Consider the following 19,626-nt stretch of genomic DNA (forward strand, 5'->3'; position numbering starts at 1 on the left):
ATACTGTAAAAGCCTGGCTGACGCAGTTCATTCTGTGTTTCATCAGGTTGGAGCGGATGCCACCACCCTTGAAAAGAAGCCAGCCCATGATCTAAGCCCAGGGGACTGGGTAAGGATAAAAGTACACAGAAGAAGAAACTGTTTGGTTCCCAGGTGGGGAAAACCAAGACAAGTCATCTTAACCACAACAACAGCTGTGAAGTGTGCTGGATTAAAGAACTGGATCCATGCAAGCCATACTTTGAGGATTCCAAATCCAGTTGACAGCAAAGAAAAGGAGTATTTTGATGAATCAGAATCCAGTACTGAGTCGGATGACGGAGAGCCAAAAGACAAAGAAAACCCTGAAAGGGGGGAAACAGAACCGAGTCTAACTTTTGTCCCCAGAAGTAATTCCCTGTGGAGAAGGTTACAGATTTCTGATACCAGTTCAGACTCAGAGACAGAACAAAGAGGACACTCTTCCTGGAAAAAACAAGGGAAGACCAAAGAAAAAGACAGTAGAGAGACGATAAAAGAGATTCATGAGAAGGAAGTGCCAGATGAGAGATTGAGAGAAATTCCACCTGAAATAACACACTTAGATGACCAGGTGCCAGATACAGAGAGAGAGGGAAAGATTATTGCGGAAGACCCCCGAGGAGGTGTAGGGAACTCCAACATCCAGTTAGAAGCAGGGACAAGTAGTCAGCAGGAAGATTGCGTGCCGGAGATTCGAGGAGGGACAGAAGTAGGGAAAACAAAAGAAGTGGTGGAAAAAGAAACTGTTGAGAGTAAAAAGCAAGTTGAAACAGAGTCAGAGGAAAGCGAACATGAAGTACCAGAAGGCCAAGTTCTGAGAAAGAGAGTTTGGAGGACTGAAAAGAATGACAAAGGGAGTAAATTGAATAGAGCTGCAAAGGACGACGTTTGGCCAAATAAAATAAAAAGATTGAGATATCCACTGACACGTGTAAATTCGCCAAGGGCTGAACAGGTGAATGAAGTGACGAGTCAGGAGAAATCGAAAGAAGAGGATTGTGGTTAAAGAAAGAAAAAGAACAAGGAAACCTAACCAGAAGTATAAATCACCGGAATGTACATAAGTGGCCCTGCCTGAAGTAAAAGAAGAGGCGGATAGCCAAGGAAATCCAGAGGTGGTTGTACCGGAAGTGGTTGAGGAAGACGAAGAATCGGAAATCCTGAGAGTTATCTTGCCCGATATTGGAGAAGAAGCGGATGTTCAGGACATTCTGTACACTGAAAACGAAGGAAAAGTGAAAGATGATGAGATGCCAAACTGAATGAGACAAGAAAACTACTAATGGAAAGACAATAAAATACTGAAAAAGACAAAAACTGGTAGAACCACGTAGGTGCTTAGAGCCTTGGGTTAGAAAACTAGTTGTGAAGTAGAAGAGGCTAAGTCAAAAGACACAGTCTATTTTAGCGAAGATGGCAAACATAGATAGTAGCAAAGGTAGATGTACATTCTTTAGAAGATGGTGTAAAATGTGTTGTTGTTGTACAGGATTATTAATGCTTCTTTGGAGTATACTTGCTCTACTAATCTCATTTAAAGTTACTATAGATACCTAGTGATAACATAACTAATATAGGGAAAATTCAAAAGGTAGTTCCTACTAGAATAGATAAAAATTATTTGCATAAAGATAGGTCTATAGCAGATTTTTCTAATAATGTGTTTTCAAAATTATTGTATGAATTTGTAAAAACAATGGACGTAAGGGATTGCTACGTATGTATGCAGTTACCTGCATCTGTATCTGAAGGAGTGACTTATCATCACCTTCCAGTAACATATGGAATAACATGTAGTGTAATAGCTAGTTTATTTTATCAAACAGGTAAATTAGAGTATTATTTTTCAGATGTAGATACTATATTTTCACAAGTACTGGCAAATAACAAACTAAACAACGTAAAACCTGCAAAGGTGTTAGGTGAATTTTTCCTAGAGACTAAAGAACTAACATTAGAATACATATTTAGAAATAACTTGACTTGCAGTTTAAAGAAAGAGGAGAAGACATTTTTAGATATGGTTGAAGAAAGGAGATTGAAAATGCAAAGAAAGGCTTCAGAAGGGAAAGTGGAGAAAACAGTTTGGGATGTAGAAATGGAGAAACATTTGAAAGGGGAAACGAGTCCAACTATGGCTTTAGATTGGCCACAGAAAGGGAAATTGTGTATAAGAAGGAATCAAACAGCGTATGATAATTATTTTGTAGGGAATAGTGAGTGCCATGATACATACCGAATCATGGGAGGATGGGGATTTAAAGGTGGAAAAGATCCAGTTTTTCCAGGACTGTATTTCATTTGTGAGAACAGGGCATATTATAGTTTGCCAGACCATTGGTATGGCACATGTTATGTTGGCCTGGTTTTTCCAAAGATTTTTCATATGGAAAGAGGAGAAGATGGTAGTTATTTAGCATGTAGTAATAGAGAATCTTGGACTGAAATTGTGGGTGACATTTTTGGAGCACTGATACCAGCAGTGGGAATATCTCTGAATGCAAACAAAATTAGAAGACTTTCAACAGTAGTGGATCGCTTGTCAACAAGCACCGCTGGAGGATTCTTATTGGTAAATACTGAAATGGTTGCCATGCGTGCTATGGTAATGCAAAATCGACTTGCCCTTGATATTTTATTGGCAAAAGAGGGTGGAGTCTGTGGAATGCTGAAAGTTCAACATTGTTGTACTTACATTCCTGACGAAAGTAGAGATTTGAAAATTTATATTAAGAATATTACAGAATTGCATGACGAAATTGCACCACTGGAGGTTAAAGGTGTTTGGGAAAAGATTGGAAAGAAAATATCAGCTATTAAAGATTTTGTAGTTAAACTAGGTAGTACATTTTTAGGTAAAATATTATTTCCATTAACATGTGTGATTTTCTTAGTATTCATAATTAGACTAGGATGTATTTGCCGTAGAAAAGATAAAAATCAGAAAAGGTTAAAAAGAGAAAATGTAAGGAGAAGAGATAAGAAACAAGAAAGAGAATTTGAAGAAATAGAATTGGAAGAAATCAAGGAGAGTATGTATAAAACAGCAAAAAGAGAAGAAACAGGGGAAACTGAAATATGAATAAAAGAAGAAATCCCTTTGAAATTCCATAAAAGGGGATACAAAATTGTTTGTTGGTGTGGTGATATAATCACCGAAAGGGGGATTGCTGGAGTGGGTAGTACAAAATGTTGTATAGCCCCCCATTCTGCATGTTTATATTAATCTGAATAATCAACTAATAGTAATCTTATTAATTTGTTTGCAGTGAAAGACTTACCAATTATATTAACAAAAGAATTAGACGTGGGAATTGCACTTTGCATGGCTAAACTAATTGTATATTAACATATGTACGCATACTGATAGTAGAAAATTTGAATATTGCATGATATATGTTGCTTTTGTGATGTAATTGTAAGTTGTGCATCATTGAGTGAGTATAAACGCTTTGAATGTTGCCATTCTGCTAGATAAATACTTACACATAAGGGTATTAGCGAGGGTTTAACATTTTATTAGCCATTTCTATGTTTAAATTACGTTTTTGTGTTTGTTTTGCTTAAGTTGACCATTTCGGCCTAATCCAAGATGGCTGAATGTGCGTCACCGCCAGCAACAATGGCCTAGTCCTGACCCCAGGAGATGATGTTCTTGTCAAGAACACTCTGGGAGCTTCGCCAACGATAATACAATGAACTGTCTTAAAACCGGAACCAGCAAGTGCGATGACTTCATTTTGCGGACTATGTGAGAGCTTTACCGCTTGACCCCATGTCCACCATTGAGAAATTTCTAAAACCCCAATCTTGATACATTTTGACATTAAGTTCATAATAAAAGTAGGTGGGGAAATGAACTAATAAAAAGCCTCTTCCTTCTTTGACAAACTCGATTTCCTGACGTTATGCTGACGAAGAGGACAGTGACACTGCTGGACAGCTGTTATCCTGAATCTTTGAGAGACTGAATTGCGGCCTGACTTTTATGAATTTAAAAGTTTTCCCCGACTTGACTGACTTAGAGGACGACTATTAGCCAGATTAGGTAAATATGATGTTCTATGGTTTGGATGATGATTTCTAACCATTTGCGATTTTCCTAGATAAATGATATTTGATTAATTAATAAATGTGTTGTATCAATTATTTGAAGAAGAAAACTAGGATAAAGAGTAGAGTATAGATAGCTGAATGGTTCCACTAAACTACAAAACAACTAAATGATTCATCTCCTAATGAGGGGAATATCACAAGGTTGGAGTTAACAGTATTCAATGCATTTAGGGTTTTTAGGTAAAGATATTCCTTTCATGTCAGCGTTTGGAAACGTATTCTTCTAGGGAAGCAGATCAATGAAGTATGAGTGTTGGTGTTATGGGCCCCACCAATGAATGTATTCGAGTGAATTTGTTATTGTGGTATTTGGTCTGTGACCAAGGGGGAATTTGATGTTCCACGCTGCAACAGCATCACAGCATCTCTGTTCACAGATGATATTTAACCTCTATTTCCTACAACATATACTATGGTATTAATGGAAAGCTAAATAGGCAATTTGGAATAAGCCAATTTTTTCATGTTTTAGAAGTCAGAGCATAAACACTGGGCAATGGTCAGCAGGTTCCCCAGAGTTGAATAAACAGAGTAAGAGTGGGCAAAAAATAGGATGACCTCACAAAAAATGCACATTCTCACAATATAAATGTGGAGGATCTCTTGGGTAGCCGGAAAACACCAAAGAAGACAGAGAATGAATAGAAGAAAAGTGATTCACTGTAAAAGGTGGTGTGATGAAAACAAACCACCAGGACCTAACATGATGCACCTGAAATAAATTTCTAGAGAATTCATCATAGCACTAGAATTTTCTGCCTCATGCACAAGAGTACGGTAGAGCTATGAAAATAATTACTAATCCAAGCCTATTGCCTACCATCTGATAAGTTTCATCAACATAGATCGGAAAATCAAGATCAAATGTCTGCTGTTCCATTTGTGCACCCAGATCGAGGAGGAAATATATTTAAGTCAGTTCAAGGTGGCTTTAGGAAAAGGTCCATTCACTGATGAGAAAAATGTATATTATTCTATCTAATTGCGAAAGCACTGTAAAAGGAGTGCCACTATACCTGGCTTTCTTTAATACAACAAAACATTCTGTAACTTAATCAATAACTTTGTATAGTCAAAATTAGAAAACAAAAGGATAATCTTAGTTATTAGATCCTCAGTGCATTATGTTACTCTACTTGCACAGGTACATTCGAAGGTAGACAAGAGTTCAGAGCTTTTTGGCCTGAACTGTCTGGGAAAGCGATCTGCAACAGAAAGGTAAAACAGAGCAGGCCCGCTGTTATGATTTAGATATTGTCTTCACCTGTGATATCTATGAAATCCTGTAAGGGATAACAGAAGGAGTACCAAGAACAGGACAGGTCAAGACCTGCTACTGATATTTGCAAATGACTCTGTGATCAAAACAACAACCGCAAAAGCCCTGAGAGCAGTATTTTAGCAGTTGAAAATTACTGTGCACAAAATGAACTGACCATGAATGAAGACACACATAAGGTGATGATCATGTCCAAACAGAGTTATCGAACATAATACCGCATATATCTCAACAGAAAAAACAGAAACCTTGAAATGGTACCTGTATCCAGGGCCGGACTGGCCGTAGCTGGCACCGGGCGTCTCCCCGGTGGGCTGCCACAGTGGGGGCCGGTATTGGGCCCCTAGAGGGCTGTTTTTGTTTCAGGGGCCTGCAATATCGGCCCCCGATAAGAAAATCAGCGGAAACCAGCCCTTGCAAACAGCTCGGCAGCACCCCCGCAGCCCTGCCAGGAGGGCCAGCCGAGCAGTTTGCCAGGGCCGGTTTCGGTTCCCAGTCTGGCCCTGCCTGTATTTGTGGAAAAGTTGCAAGCAATGGAACGTGATGTGAGCATGTGGGCAAAGACAGTCGCAAGGGACCAAAGAAGCCGATTCATTCACCTAATACACAACACAAAAACTCATCAGGTAGAGCAATTAGCATCAATGTTTATGGAATTCTAGCACATCATGCAGAGATACGGTCTTTCGACTCCACAAAAATAGAATTGGGAAGATTGAAATAAAAATCTTGAAGGAGATCTTCCATGAACCCCAAAACCTTCTCTTTGCTGCTCTTTTGGGAAAACGGCATTCACATGCCTAGAAGATAGGATACGCTTGTAGGGCCATATGTAGGTCGCCCAATACCGGTCGGTAACGGCCGATTTTCGGTAAATATACCGTTACCGACCGGTATTTAGGCTTTTGCTATGTAAGGGGATCATTTCTGTATTCGGTAATTTACCGAATCGGTAAAATTACCGAATCAGTAATTTTACCGATTCGGTAATTACCGAATACAGAAATGAGATGTAGGGGGAGTGTGTCATTGGTGTGGGGATTCGTTATTTACCACCAACTAAAAGTTGGTGGTAAATGACGAATAGGTGTGAAAATGCATTTTTGTGCACTGCGAAGTGTGCAATGTGGCAGACATACATGCCCCTAGGGCATGTATGTGCGCCACATGTGCACACATGGACGAATCAGGGGTGCAACAGGGTGTCAATGTGACACCCTGCCACCCATGATGATGCCTCCCCCCATTACCGAATCGGTATTTACCGATTCGGTAATGGTAACTGGCTTCCCATTGATTCCTATGGGCCTCCTGGCCCATAGGAATCAATGGGAAACAAGTTACCATTACCGAATCGGTAAATACAGATTCTAAAATACCGACACTTCCCGAATCGGTATTTTTTTACCTACATTACATTTACCGATTCATAAATACCGAATCGGTAAAATTCGGTATTTAAGAATCGGTAAATGTAATTTACCTACATATGGCCCGTAATATTAGTACACTATAAAAAGAGCAAATAACCAACGTAGTAACTTGGTGGATCAATGCTGGAAAACTAACCAAGGGCAGCTCCATTCAAGGAGCTCAGGGTAATTTTCCGGGAAGATGAAATGAGGTGAAAGACACTGTAGAAGCCCACTCTGTAGACCGACATGATAGAGCAAGGCTAAGATAAATGTCGCACTCGTATACTTCACAATACAAGCATGCATTCCGAGCGGAATGCATGCTTGCATTGTGAAAAGCAGGGGTGCAGTTCATCCCTTCACCCTGTGGCCGGCACCGGGTGCAGGGATCCACAGAGGGGCACCATAGGTGCCCCCTGGCCGCCATTCGGCAGCCTCGCACCCATGGGGTCACTACTGGGGGCCCCCAAAGACAGTTTCCGACTGCCTTTTCATGCCGGAAAGGCAGTGAAATACAGCCATCGTACTCCGTCGGTCGCAAAGAGGCAGCCGGGGGAGTACAGAGGAATTTCCAGACGGCGGACAGGCTTTCCGAGCCTGTTGTCCGCAATCTGGAAATCCGTGTCGGATTCAAGGGTGGGCGTAGTGGGGCCACGTGAAGCAGCGCGTAGTGTGCCCAAACCTACGCACCCTCCGTTGAATAATACCCTGCATGTTAAATAATTAAAAGTAAAGAGACTTACCTGAAGCGCGGCATCTCCGGGCTCCCTCTTCCTGGTTTTCAACTTCTTGTGACAAATGCGCATGCGCGGACGCCCACGCATGCGCATTTCTCGCAAGAAATGCGCATGCGTGGGCGTCCGCGTATGCGCATTTGTCACAAGAAGTTGAAAACCAGGAAGAGGGAGCCCCGGAGACGCCGCGCTTCAGGTAAGTCTCTTTACTTTTAATTATTTACCATGTAAGATATGATTTAAAAGGAGGGCGGGTGGGAGGCGGGTGGTGGGCGGCAGGCAGCTACGCTTCGCCCTGGCGTGTGCGTAGCGCTGCCTGCTTCGCCTACTTCGAAAACTGCGAAGCAGGCAGCGTGACGTGCACTACGTGGGCGAAGCGTAGTGTAACACCCAGGGTTAGTCGGATTCCTTTCCAACCGAGCCCATCAGAATGGCTCGGTCGAAAAGGAATTCGGCCGACATGTTCCGTTTCGGTCGGAAGGGCTCCGACCATCATTCGGAGCCCTTCTGACCGGAATCGGAATCGCCCCTTAGAGTTATATCCCTCCAGCAGAAGCGTGAAAACAAAGACCCACACTACAGAATCAACAACAACATTCAAGCTGAGACCTGATTTTACCATCAGAAAGAGGAAAGTAAACATATGTGGAACAGAAAAGGTTGGAGATGAAATCCAACAAATCTTATGGAACTGCTCAATCTCTAAAAGGCAAGGGCACATGTATTAAAAACAGGAGGAGAAGAGTGAGAACACAGCAACAGACCTGCCTTAAATTTCCAGAAAGATATACTACCTTTCTTTGAACCACTTATTTTGACATTATGTATTTAGGAGCATATTTATCAAGGTTTTTGTTCCCCCTTCAGCCATGCGAGGGGTTGCAAGTCGACACAAAACCTGGAATGAGTTTTACCAAGCCACTCAAAGCCACCTTGCGTGGCCCTGTGTGGCTTGGTAAATCTGGACTAACGCAAGGCAATGCAAGTCACTTCCTCATGTTACTCTGCCCCAGGGAGGTGTTCCGTGGGTGGAACGTGTGTGTTCCTCCTCACTCCACCCATGAAATCTGAATCATTGCCTGACTTGGGAATGTGTCAGAATGCCTGCCTTCCGAGGGGAGCATAAGGAGGAGAAATATCTTTATTTCTCCTCGTTTATTTGACTTTATACATGTGCAGTATTCTGCTGAACATGTACAAAGAGGAAAAATCCTTAGAGGATTGTTTATTAGGCAGGAAACTGATGTTCCTGCATAAAAACAATCCTACCTGTAACACAGGCATGCTTGCACCATGGTGCAAGAGTCCCTGCGTTGGCACCGGGCAGAGAGCAGGAATGCACCATATCTGAATCGATATGATGCATTCCTGCCCTATTCCTTTCACACAGTGCAGCAAGGTGTCTTGCTGTGTTGTGGTGCATGAAATAATGATAAATATGGCCCTGAATGGGTTTTATTTACTTTTATTTTAAAAATATAAGTGAAGCCTTTAAGACTGCTTATATGTTATAAGGTGCATTTAGGTGCAAGGTGAAAACATTAATTAATAAATGAATGAATACATTAATTAATTATGAAGTATACTAAGAGAGTATTCAAACTTAAAAACTATCAAAACTGTAAATTACTTAGCATAGCCTAAAAATCTATAGTACGAAAATGAATTGATTTCTTATCATTGAGTAGCATTAAGGCCTTTTAGCTAAAAAGAAAAAACCAGAAGGTTGATTATAAGTTCTAGGCAATGTGTAATTTGGACTGCACCAAGATGATGACTTAATAAGCATATCTATTCTAGTGACACGACCTATGTCGAAGTTCCAACTAGTATACATGTATAGATGGGTTGCATATTTAAGGAAAGCAAAACTAAATTGCCTCGTCAGAAATTCCGCCATTTCCTTGGCCTGTGCAGCACTGTTGCATGTCCTCTGAGGTGAATAATACAGAATTATCATAAAGATTGTGTCGCAATTCGTAAAAAGTAAGCTGGGATCTGATAAACCCGTGCTTTGAAAGTACACATGCTGGGGCAGATTTACAAGCCCCTTGCGACACATTTACGCCGCAGTTGCGTCACTTCTGTGACGCAGCGGTGGCGTAAACCATGCGCCATGTTGCGCCTTATTTACAACGTGACGCATCAAGGGAGATGCGTCACGTTGTAAAGCCCTGCGCCACATTAAACCTGCGTCAGGTTTAATGTATGCAGGCTGAGCGTTCCATCGGATAAAGCCTTGGAAAAGTGACTCAGTGAAATCTACAAGACTTCACTGAGTCACTTTTCTGACGCCGCTGCGTCAAAGGCTTAAGGCTTGATGCAGCAGGTTAGATATGGGCAGCCCCTGAGCATTGCTGGAGTTGCTTCGCTCTTGCGACACAACTCCATCAATGCGCCGCCCTTACGCCATCAGATGAGTCACGCATCTGTTTATCCTTGCGCCACGATGCGCCGCATTGTAAATGCGGCGCATCTGTGGTGGCGCAAAGGTAAACTTGCGTGACGCATCCCATCTGGCGCATCCCTGCTGATATGCAGGGATGCGCCAGTCCTTCTAAATCTGCCCCTTTAAGTTTAGCACATATGACATTCAGCAAAGCATCTTTAAATAGAATCAAGCAGTTGCATTGTCTTTACTGACAATTATAACAATTTCTTTTTGCTCTTTAATCCTGGCGAAATCTAATTCAAAGGTCAAATAATTATATTTTAGTTTGCAGTAATTTACATACTCACAATTAAAAGACAGGCCGCTCTAATGTCGGCTATGCATTTGTTTATATTTAACTTCTATGCATACATGGCTGAAAGTTGATTTTAGTTGATAACAAAGTTGAACTACTTTTGTAAAGATAAAGTTTAGTGAACATACTACAGCAGAGGACAAGCAATGTCACCTTGCAGTCTGAGTACAGTAATAAATGTCATCTTCACTTACCGTGAATCAAATTCCTCATGAGTCATCCTGACGGCCCCATTTTGGCAGATACCGATCTTCTGAATCCACCCGAGATAAAAATTGCATCCTGAATTTTATTTGATAATTTTACTGTTCAATAATTGAATGTATAAAAAGCAATTGACAGTTGTAAACATTGCAGATGTGAACTGAAAGGCAGAGAACATTCAGAACCACCGTAGACAGCAAAATATGGCATTTGTACACAGAGTTCCAGCATCCTGGGAGCTCTTTAAGATGAAAGGGTTCCAGGGTGCACATCAGAGCCTCACTTTATGGTCCATCATATTAAATTAGTATGACTGCACATGTCCAACTGATCACTCTTTTGTGGATTCAAGTATAATAGCTAAATGCAATTATTCAGATGGATGATTAAATCTCATTATGAAGCAACTCATTTGAAATCTATTTTTTCATAATCAGTTTTTTTTTTGCCATAATAAACAGAAAAATATTGCTCTCAAGAAAGATGCACTCTTATTTCAAAAGCTTTAAAACAGGTAAATATCCTGAATGATATAGACTTTAATTCACCTGCCCGTTTATGTTAGCTAACGTTTTAAACGCTTTCAGTGTAACTGAATAGGAAACATTATTTAATAGGCAATATCAAACATGCCTTAATTAATCCGAAGGATTTTCCACTGACGGATATGTCGCAAATGACGATTTATCAACTTCCACCACATTTCACAAGTGTTTCCCTTCACAACAAGCTCTAAGGCGAAGCTTTGTGAAGTCATTCCGAGGGGCTGGGTGATGAGCTGGCCACGGCGTGTATCCTGGGGGATACCCTGGCTGCCAGGTCCAAGAGAGGGGAAAACAAGCACAGCTGCAGGACGGAGGAAGAGCAGACCGTCATAAAGGGAGAAAGCAGGAACCTGCAAGAGTGAGATAAAGGGGCAGGGAGTGTCTGGTAGTGGATCAAAGAGGTATGAGGAGGATTTACCCGAGGAGTTGGGCACGTTGACAGCAGCAGTGGACTTCGCAGAGCTTCAGGCACCTGCACTCGTTCTTTTACGAATTACGCCCTGGCACAGACACAGACTGCCGCCCTTCACTCACCACCTCCAGCAGCGGCTGGTGGGATGTCTGCAGACAACAGAATAATATTTATTTTATTTGCAGTATTCCGTCTTCTGTTGACATCCCTCACGTAGCACCCCACCGTGCTTACCTGCACTAGCAGCTGCTGACCACCTCTTATACCACAGGGTAGCATTTAATACCCCCTCCCTAACAACTCCTCAGCAGGAGTATTGTAATGAAGCTTGAGGGGGCCCCCCTGCTAAGTGAATGGAAGGGACCCCCCTCCGGAATCAGGTACTCTCTGGCCAGGGTACTGTGCTGAGTGGGTGGCCCTGGAGGTTGGGGCACCTCTGCACCACGGGGGCTGTGTGATTCGATGTTACACCACTGCTCCCCAGCCTGCACTGCCCCTCACTCCCACCTCTCCTGCCAACTGCCTGCAGGTGGCCTGCATTGGACAATCTGTTTCCCTTCACCTTCAGTCCAGAGCAACTGATAATTGAGAGCGGATAAGTCGTTGGAATCTGGCCCGGTATTCAGAAAATGACCTGGTAACAGGTCCGCGTGGTTATTCTCCATTTCAGGGTTTTAAAATGATGATTGGCAGGCACCGGAGTCAGTCTGAAACTGGTAATTCTAGTAAACCCTGCCCCATGGTAATATTCTGTTTACTTAAAAAAAAAAAGGTGTAAGGTGTAAATCTGTGAAACCTTCCAGCTGCTGCTTACTACACTGCTTAGGGCCATGAGAGGGTGCCACCACCACTCGATACTCACACGCTAGCTTTCCCTCATTGCCATAAAACCAGAGTACACTGTTTTACTCCCTGGGATTTATTCCTAAAGGCAAGCATGAGTGGAAGTGACGACAGCATTTGTCCGGTCTCTGACAGCCATGTTTACTTTTAACCGGATGCCCCGCCCTTCCTGAGTTGGACATCCAGCATCCTGAACTCAGCAGCTAAGTTAGGTAAATACTGAAGTTGGGAGGCATGTCAGCATTGAGAGAGGTTTCAATTGTCCTAGCTTTGCAGCCAAAGGCAAACATCAGCACAGCTCTGTTATGACAGACAAGTCTGTGTCCTTAGCATAAAGTTTTAAAAAATCACATTTAACTGACCTCCCATGTCCATGTCAAACAAGAGTCAAACTTTGAAATGCACAATATACAGAGTGAAGTGACTGAGAAGCACTGAGCAGCACTCAAACCTGTATGTGCAAGACACATGTACACATACCCAATTAAAGCACACCATTTACCATAATCTGAATCCTTGAAAACATAATCAGCAGAGGTTATTATGAAACCCTTTGTTCTCCACGGGCTCAGGTGCTGTCCGTGGACTGAATGTACATTGCCAAAAACGATGTTACCAATGTAGACAATATTGAACAAAAGTGTGTACATTCATGCTTGCGTAGTATGGGCAGATAGTCTTTGTGCAAGGAATGATCACGGAGCAGTATATTGAGCAATTTAAGTGTTGTTTCAGTTCCTAAATATCCTCTTAGACACAACGTGGGGCCTATTACAGACAGAGCCAAATGGAGGGTGACAGGCTGGGGTGCCCTCTGTTTGTGCCTCCATGGCATTTTGGAATTATAGAAGGGGCTGCAAAGCCTGTGCTGCTCCTTCTGTAATACCCACTGAGGCAAGATATAAGCCAGCACTCAGAGATCCCACTAGAAGATTCCAGGAAGAAATTGATGAATGAGGATTTGAGCAGGTTTTAAGCAGCTAGAGAGGGGTGGGGGGCGGGCATCTTGAGATTAAAAGTCAAAAGTTTCCAGCATTTTATGCAACCCAAAAAATATTGAGTGCCCTCCATATCCTGCTATAGTGTCGGTAATAAATTCATTATTATAGCCCTTCTGTCATACACAGATTCTTTTTTTAAACCATTAGTATATGAAATGAAATCATATGTACGAGAGTGAGACTGCGTGAAAATGCTAATTAAATTGAAAATATCCCCTGTAAGAAAGAGGGAGGATTAATAGTAGCATGTGATGTGGAGCCTTTATGCAGTAACATTTAAAGAAAGAAAAACCATTACAGTTGTTATAAACGAGTTTAACACACTGGGATAAATAAGACCATGACCATTCAGAGTTCCTTTTGAGAAATGGTGGCACAGTTGGCATTGACAGACTTTTTACTTTTATTTAAATTTTTAGGAACAGGTGTATCCCAACAGAAAAAGGTACAAGCATGGGAGTTACATTTGACTCCAGTGTAGCCAATTTATGTACATCACATTTTGAAGAAAGACTCAATTTAGGTTTAGATAAGAACATTATCGGGATTCAAGGAGTGGATGAACATTTAGGATAAGAATTTGAAATTCAAAATGATAGATTGCAATGGAAAAAATGGTGAATACTAGATCTGCCAATCTATGAGTTAGAATCAAGGTTAGAAACTAGCCTGCTCACAAATGAATTGGATCATAATATCCCCTTTGACTTTGATAGTGATCATGGAATTAGAATAAACTTGAACTTGATGAATGAACATTTCTTCAATACATTGCTCCACCAGTCAAGAATGTGAGAAGCATGCAAATATTTCAACAGTTAAATTAGCCATCAGCCATCAGAGGGCATACACAGATGGTAAAACGAAGTGTGCACGAAAATGAAATAGCAACACACGAAAAATCTGTTAAAGGTCAAAGAGAGGACAGATAGGGAGGTAGATAGAATCGTAGCAGTATTCCCAATCATGTGAAGAATAGTATTAGTAACTAAATAAAGAATAATTGGAAACTACTCAACACAGGCAATCCCAGACTAATACAACGCCTCTTTATTAGGTATCAAAAGATTCGGGTTTAAAGTCTGCAGGAAGACATGGCGCTCAGAGGGTAAACGTATAAAGTATCAAATTGTAACAAATGGGTATGGTGCTAACTGGAAGGGGAAACCCTGAAACCCTCTCTAGGATTGTACTGGGACCGCCTGAACGCACCCTTTCTACGCTGCTAACTTTTCAGGGGGTGTGTTTGACACAATACACGTGTCTTCCCCCCTCTTTCGGATCAATTCGAACTTACTTTTGTGTTTGTCTTTGTCGTAATAAGGATTGCTGTACGGGACTTAACCGTTGTGGGATTTATTTTCATTGGCGCGACTCTGTCTTGGTACCTAGAAATACTAAAGTATTTGATATCAGAGATTTGTACCTGGCAGGTATTCATTTTCGTGTTCGATTGAGATTTCCACTCATGACCGAGCTTTGTCCCTTAGATTTTCTGCTTTGGAATTTATATAGAGCCCTGAAGATTCAGAGACTCTTTTTCTCTGATGAAACACGTGTCGGCTGGCCGTTTATGTACAACTTATTAAAGAAGACCTGATACCTTCGTTGGATTCAGCTTATCTCTGTTCTTATGCATGGAGCTTGCCTTTTGTGATTTGAATTGTGTGCACTGGCTTGCGTAAATTACAACGCCTCTTTATGACTAGAGAGCAGGTCAGTTGATAAGAGATGAACTTGCTGAAACATGTCCTAAAAGAAACCATCATTTTCAGAAATGTGGAGATAGAGTCCTTAAAAGGCACATAGCAGAGGCGGTAAGTGTAGTGTTTCTTAATACACTCTTCAAATTGGCATTTTAAAATGAAGAATTTGAAAAAAGTATTAAAAAAATGATGGTTTCTAACAACTGCAGGCTGAAGAATGCTATTTATGGCATTTTCTGCCCTTGTGAGGACATTTATATATCACAAACATCTGGAGAAGTGAGATTTAGAATAATAAATCATATATCAGCAATAGTAACACATGATAAATTACTTAATGAAAGACGCCCACTCTGTAGATAAAATCAGTCAGCTGGTCATTGAGAAAATACATGGAAAATCAAGACGGAATGATTTCCTAGAAAGACTGTTGTTCAAGGAACTAAAGTACATTTTCCAGACACAAGCCAATGAAATGCGATTGAATGAAAAAAATAGATTGGATAACATTAAAACACTCTACAGCCAAATGCTTTGAATATAGGTTGTTACAACATAAATTTAATCAATTGTAGAACATGGACAGATTATAGCAAAGTATAGAAAGTCTTCCTCTTATGTAGAGTGATTGATGTATTGAAAGAATTAAAGTCCATTAATCAGAGACAGATGTCACGAGTTTGATAATATGTATTAGGATGCATACAAATTAGTCCTGGATGGAACTCACAGAATATCTCTCTTCAGAGTTCCGTGGAGTTACATAAAAACTCTGCAAGATTGCGCTGCTTGTGCTGCGATTAAGCGTCGGTGGTGCGCTCAGTGCTGAAAAATCAGTGTGCACGGTGCGCAAGTGTGGGTCTTTTTTTTTGCCAACTCCTGCTTAGCTTTATCCCTGCTGCTTGTTTCCCAACTTTCCACTCAACCCAATCCACCTCATCCGGTCATCCAATTCCCAATCCACCCTTTTCTTTATTTAATTTTATTACTGTCTGACTTTCCCTGTGTGTATTTATGTATGTGTTTTGTGACTTTTTTTGTGCTTTTTACTGTTATTTGTTTTCCTTTTCTGACCTGTCCTCCTGTTTCCTTCCCATCTGAGTTCAACTCCCTCAGTGGGTGATGCGGGAGGGCAGGTGTGCAATCCCACCCCATCTTCAGTGAGGCAGACGTGGCCACACTCATATTCTGGCAGTAGGTGGCAGGTCCAATAAGGGTTACACCCTGTGGGAGCATAGGGGGCTCAGAGGTGCTGCAGCACTAGCATCCAGTGCACTTTATTGCATAATTTATGCGTCACTCTATGCCTGAAAGGGTTTTGACTTATACTGGGTGCTCCTTGTGTCTGGACGAAGCTATACCTCTCTGAAGAGTTCTAATGAGAGTGAAACATGTGTCAGGGGTTGCTTTTATACATTTCAGGTTGGCTTGGATGGTATTTTACCAATCCAAAGCTGTAATACTGTGCCTGGAGTGGTAAAAGGATTTGGTCATTTTACAGCTCAGCATGGATAGCACTGGCTAATCCTATGCTTAAAAACTTTGCTGTAGAAATGGCAAAAGTGTTGTCCCTTTCTATCTCAGCGTGGATGGCACTGTTGCTAATCCTATGCTTAAAGACTTTTATAGAAAAGCAGACATTTGAGGAGAGCAAATCTAGAGTGTCACTGGTGTTGCGGGTGCTTTATGCAGGAGCTGCATTGCACCTAAACTTGAGAACTACCCAGAGTTCTCTTCTTATTTTTTGCGTAATTTATACGTCACTCTATGCCTGAAAGGGTTTTGTTTTGATATATATAAGAGGTGTGGTGCAGCGGCTAGGGTGCCTGACTCCAGACCATGGGGTTAAGTGTTTGATCCCCGGTGCCGGCGGCAGGTTAGTCCAGCACCATGTGACTCTGGGCAATAGCTCACTTAATCTTCCTGATGGCCCCCGCATAAAGTGCATTGCACAGTCCAGCCGGCTGATGTTTAGGGCATGAGTTACATTTTTCATGTTGTCGGCAGTGAGCCATTTGAAGATCTTTTGGAGCATGTGGAACAGGTGGAAGCAGGCGGAGGAGTAGGCGCTGATATTTTGCTTCATGCTGAGTTTGCTGTCCATGATAATGTAAAGGTTGCTTGCATGGTCTGTGGGTGTGGGTCCTAGTTCGGAAGGCCACCAGGTGTTGTTCCATGGGGAAGTGTTGTTCCCAAAGTTCAGCATTTCTGTCTTGTCCATGTTGAGCTTCAGGCAGATGGTATTCATCCATCCGGCAATGCTCGTCATGCAGATGTGAAAGTTGGTCCTTGTGGTGTGGGGGTCTTCTGAGAGTATGAGGATAAGGTGAGTCTCATCTGCTTAAGATATGACATTGATCCCATGGTTTATGAAAATGTTGGCCAGGGACTTCTTGTAGATGTTGGAAATTGTGGAGATGAGGAATGAACCTTGAGGGATTCCTCAGATGATGCACTTGGGTTCCAAACTGAACAAATGATTGAACACCAGTAAGCCAAAGGAGGCTCTACCAGACATCATCAGTTCTACTACCTTTAATCGGGGTACTGGAGTGAAGCATTCAACAGGGTTCACGTTCTGCTGATTTATGGTTGGGCTGCTGCTCAACAAAAGCATAATTGAGACCCCTGGTCTTCATAGATAGATTAGAGGAGGATTAGTAGGCACGAGCAAGGCCATGGTTCCTGGTTCCTGGCAATACTATAAGGTATTTAAAGAAGAGCTTAATTCATTGTCTTCAATTGACCTCTTGAAGATTTACTGGTTTGATTCACCCATGATATCCACAAGGACAACGTGGTGTGACTAACACTGACAAGCATATGCAAAGTCACTTTTGTACTGGCCCCAGTGGAAATAGAAATGAACTCTTGTCAGGTTTGCCTGATTTACTAGAGCAGTAGAAAGCCAGGAGGCCATACTAAATCTTGCCAGAGACAACGTCCTGTGGTCTGGATACCTTTAAAATGGATTTTGAAGGAGAGTTTTTGACTCAATGTAAAAAGGAAGGATTTCTCTTGGGAAATGACTAACCAGGAAGTCAAATGCCACCACCTCGTAATCAGACACACAGCATTAGGCTCACAGATATACTCAATCAAGACCCGTAAATCAATGATAAACTATAATGCACAAAACCTCTTCTGAAAGTTATCAAAATTGTGTTTAATAAAAACACAATCTACAGTTAAAAAGTAAAACACAACCTTGGACACATGTAAAGACAATTAAAAGAAAAATATCAGTACATATATACATATAATGACACAAAGACTAGTATCAAAACTTATGAGAGACAAAAACAAGTGACATGTTACAAATCATCATAATGGAGTTAATTTGATGGAATCAATTCCAGGGGAGTCTATCAAATCTCAAAATGATTTGGCTCAATTGTTCCTCAAAATTAACAGAATGGGGTTGCGTCGACATGTTTTTTGGGGTTATTACTTTTGTTTGGACCACCTTCTTCAAGACACTTATTGATGTTGTCTCTCCTAACAATGGCCCAATATCATATATGCCTGTTTAAAAAACATAAAGACTTAATGTAAAACAACATATAACACAATAAATAGTCGAATTTTTTTTGTTAACATCTATAATAACAGCGCATCCAGAACATACAATCATATATATTAAAACAGCAGTTTTAGTCAATATGAATATTACCATACTGTTCTAAGTTCCTGCAATCCATTCATGCTGTTTTCTTCTCAATAATATTCTGGTAGGCGATGTACAATGTATCTTTCCCCTATTTGGATATACAATATCGAGATACATTTTCCAGGTACGCCCAGTGTTAGAACTGGGGGTCTCTAGTTGGCAGAGGTAGGTACCTTTGACCAAATAGGGACCCTTGGTTCTAAGTCAGGGAAAGGGGATTACACCTGCTCACCCCCTTGGTAGCTTGGCATGAGCAGACAGGCTTATCTTAGAGGCAGTGTGTTAAGAATTTGTGAACACATACAGCAAAACAGTGAAAACACTACAGATGGACACCACACCGGTTTTAGAAAAATAAGTATTCTATATAAGACTTAACACAAGACCACAAACAACAAAAATTCACAATGCTGTACTCAAAATTGACTTAAAGATGGTAGAATTAACTTAGTTCATGTTAATGGTAAATACGACACAGTTCTCACAAAAGTACCTGGATGCGTAAGGCAAAATAAACAAAAGGCTTGCAGCATTAGAGATGCGTTGGTTCCTTGCTTCGGGGGAGACGATGCGTCTCGCCTCACTGCTTGCGCAGAGTAGGGGATGCGCCTTTATCCTTACCGGAGAGGAGGTGATGCGTATATTCTCGTGCTGTGGCCCGGTTGCGATGCTGGAAGATGGCACCTCGATGTGATGTGACAATCCGGTGCAATGCGATAAGATGGTGCCCTTGATACGACGACGTTAAGACGATGCGTGCATGCTCTGGCAGCCGTGTGGCAAACACTGTACTTTGGATTTGCGACAGGCCCTGCGACACGCTTCTCCGGTGATGCGACGGCAACCCTCACGGTGGTGACACGCTTCTCCGGTGATGCAACGGCAGACAGCTGCGATGAAGACACGCTTCCTGGGAGATGAGGCGGCGGTACG

This window comes from Triturus cristatus, chromosome 9, assembly GCF_964204655.1.
Source record: "Triturus cristatus chromosome 9, aTriCri1.1, whole genome shotgun sequence".
Classification (NCBI taxonomy): Eukaryota; Metazoa; Chordata; class Amphibia; order Caudata; family Salamandridae; genus Triturus; species Triturus cristatus.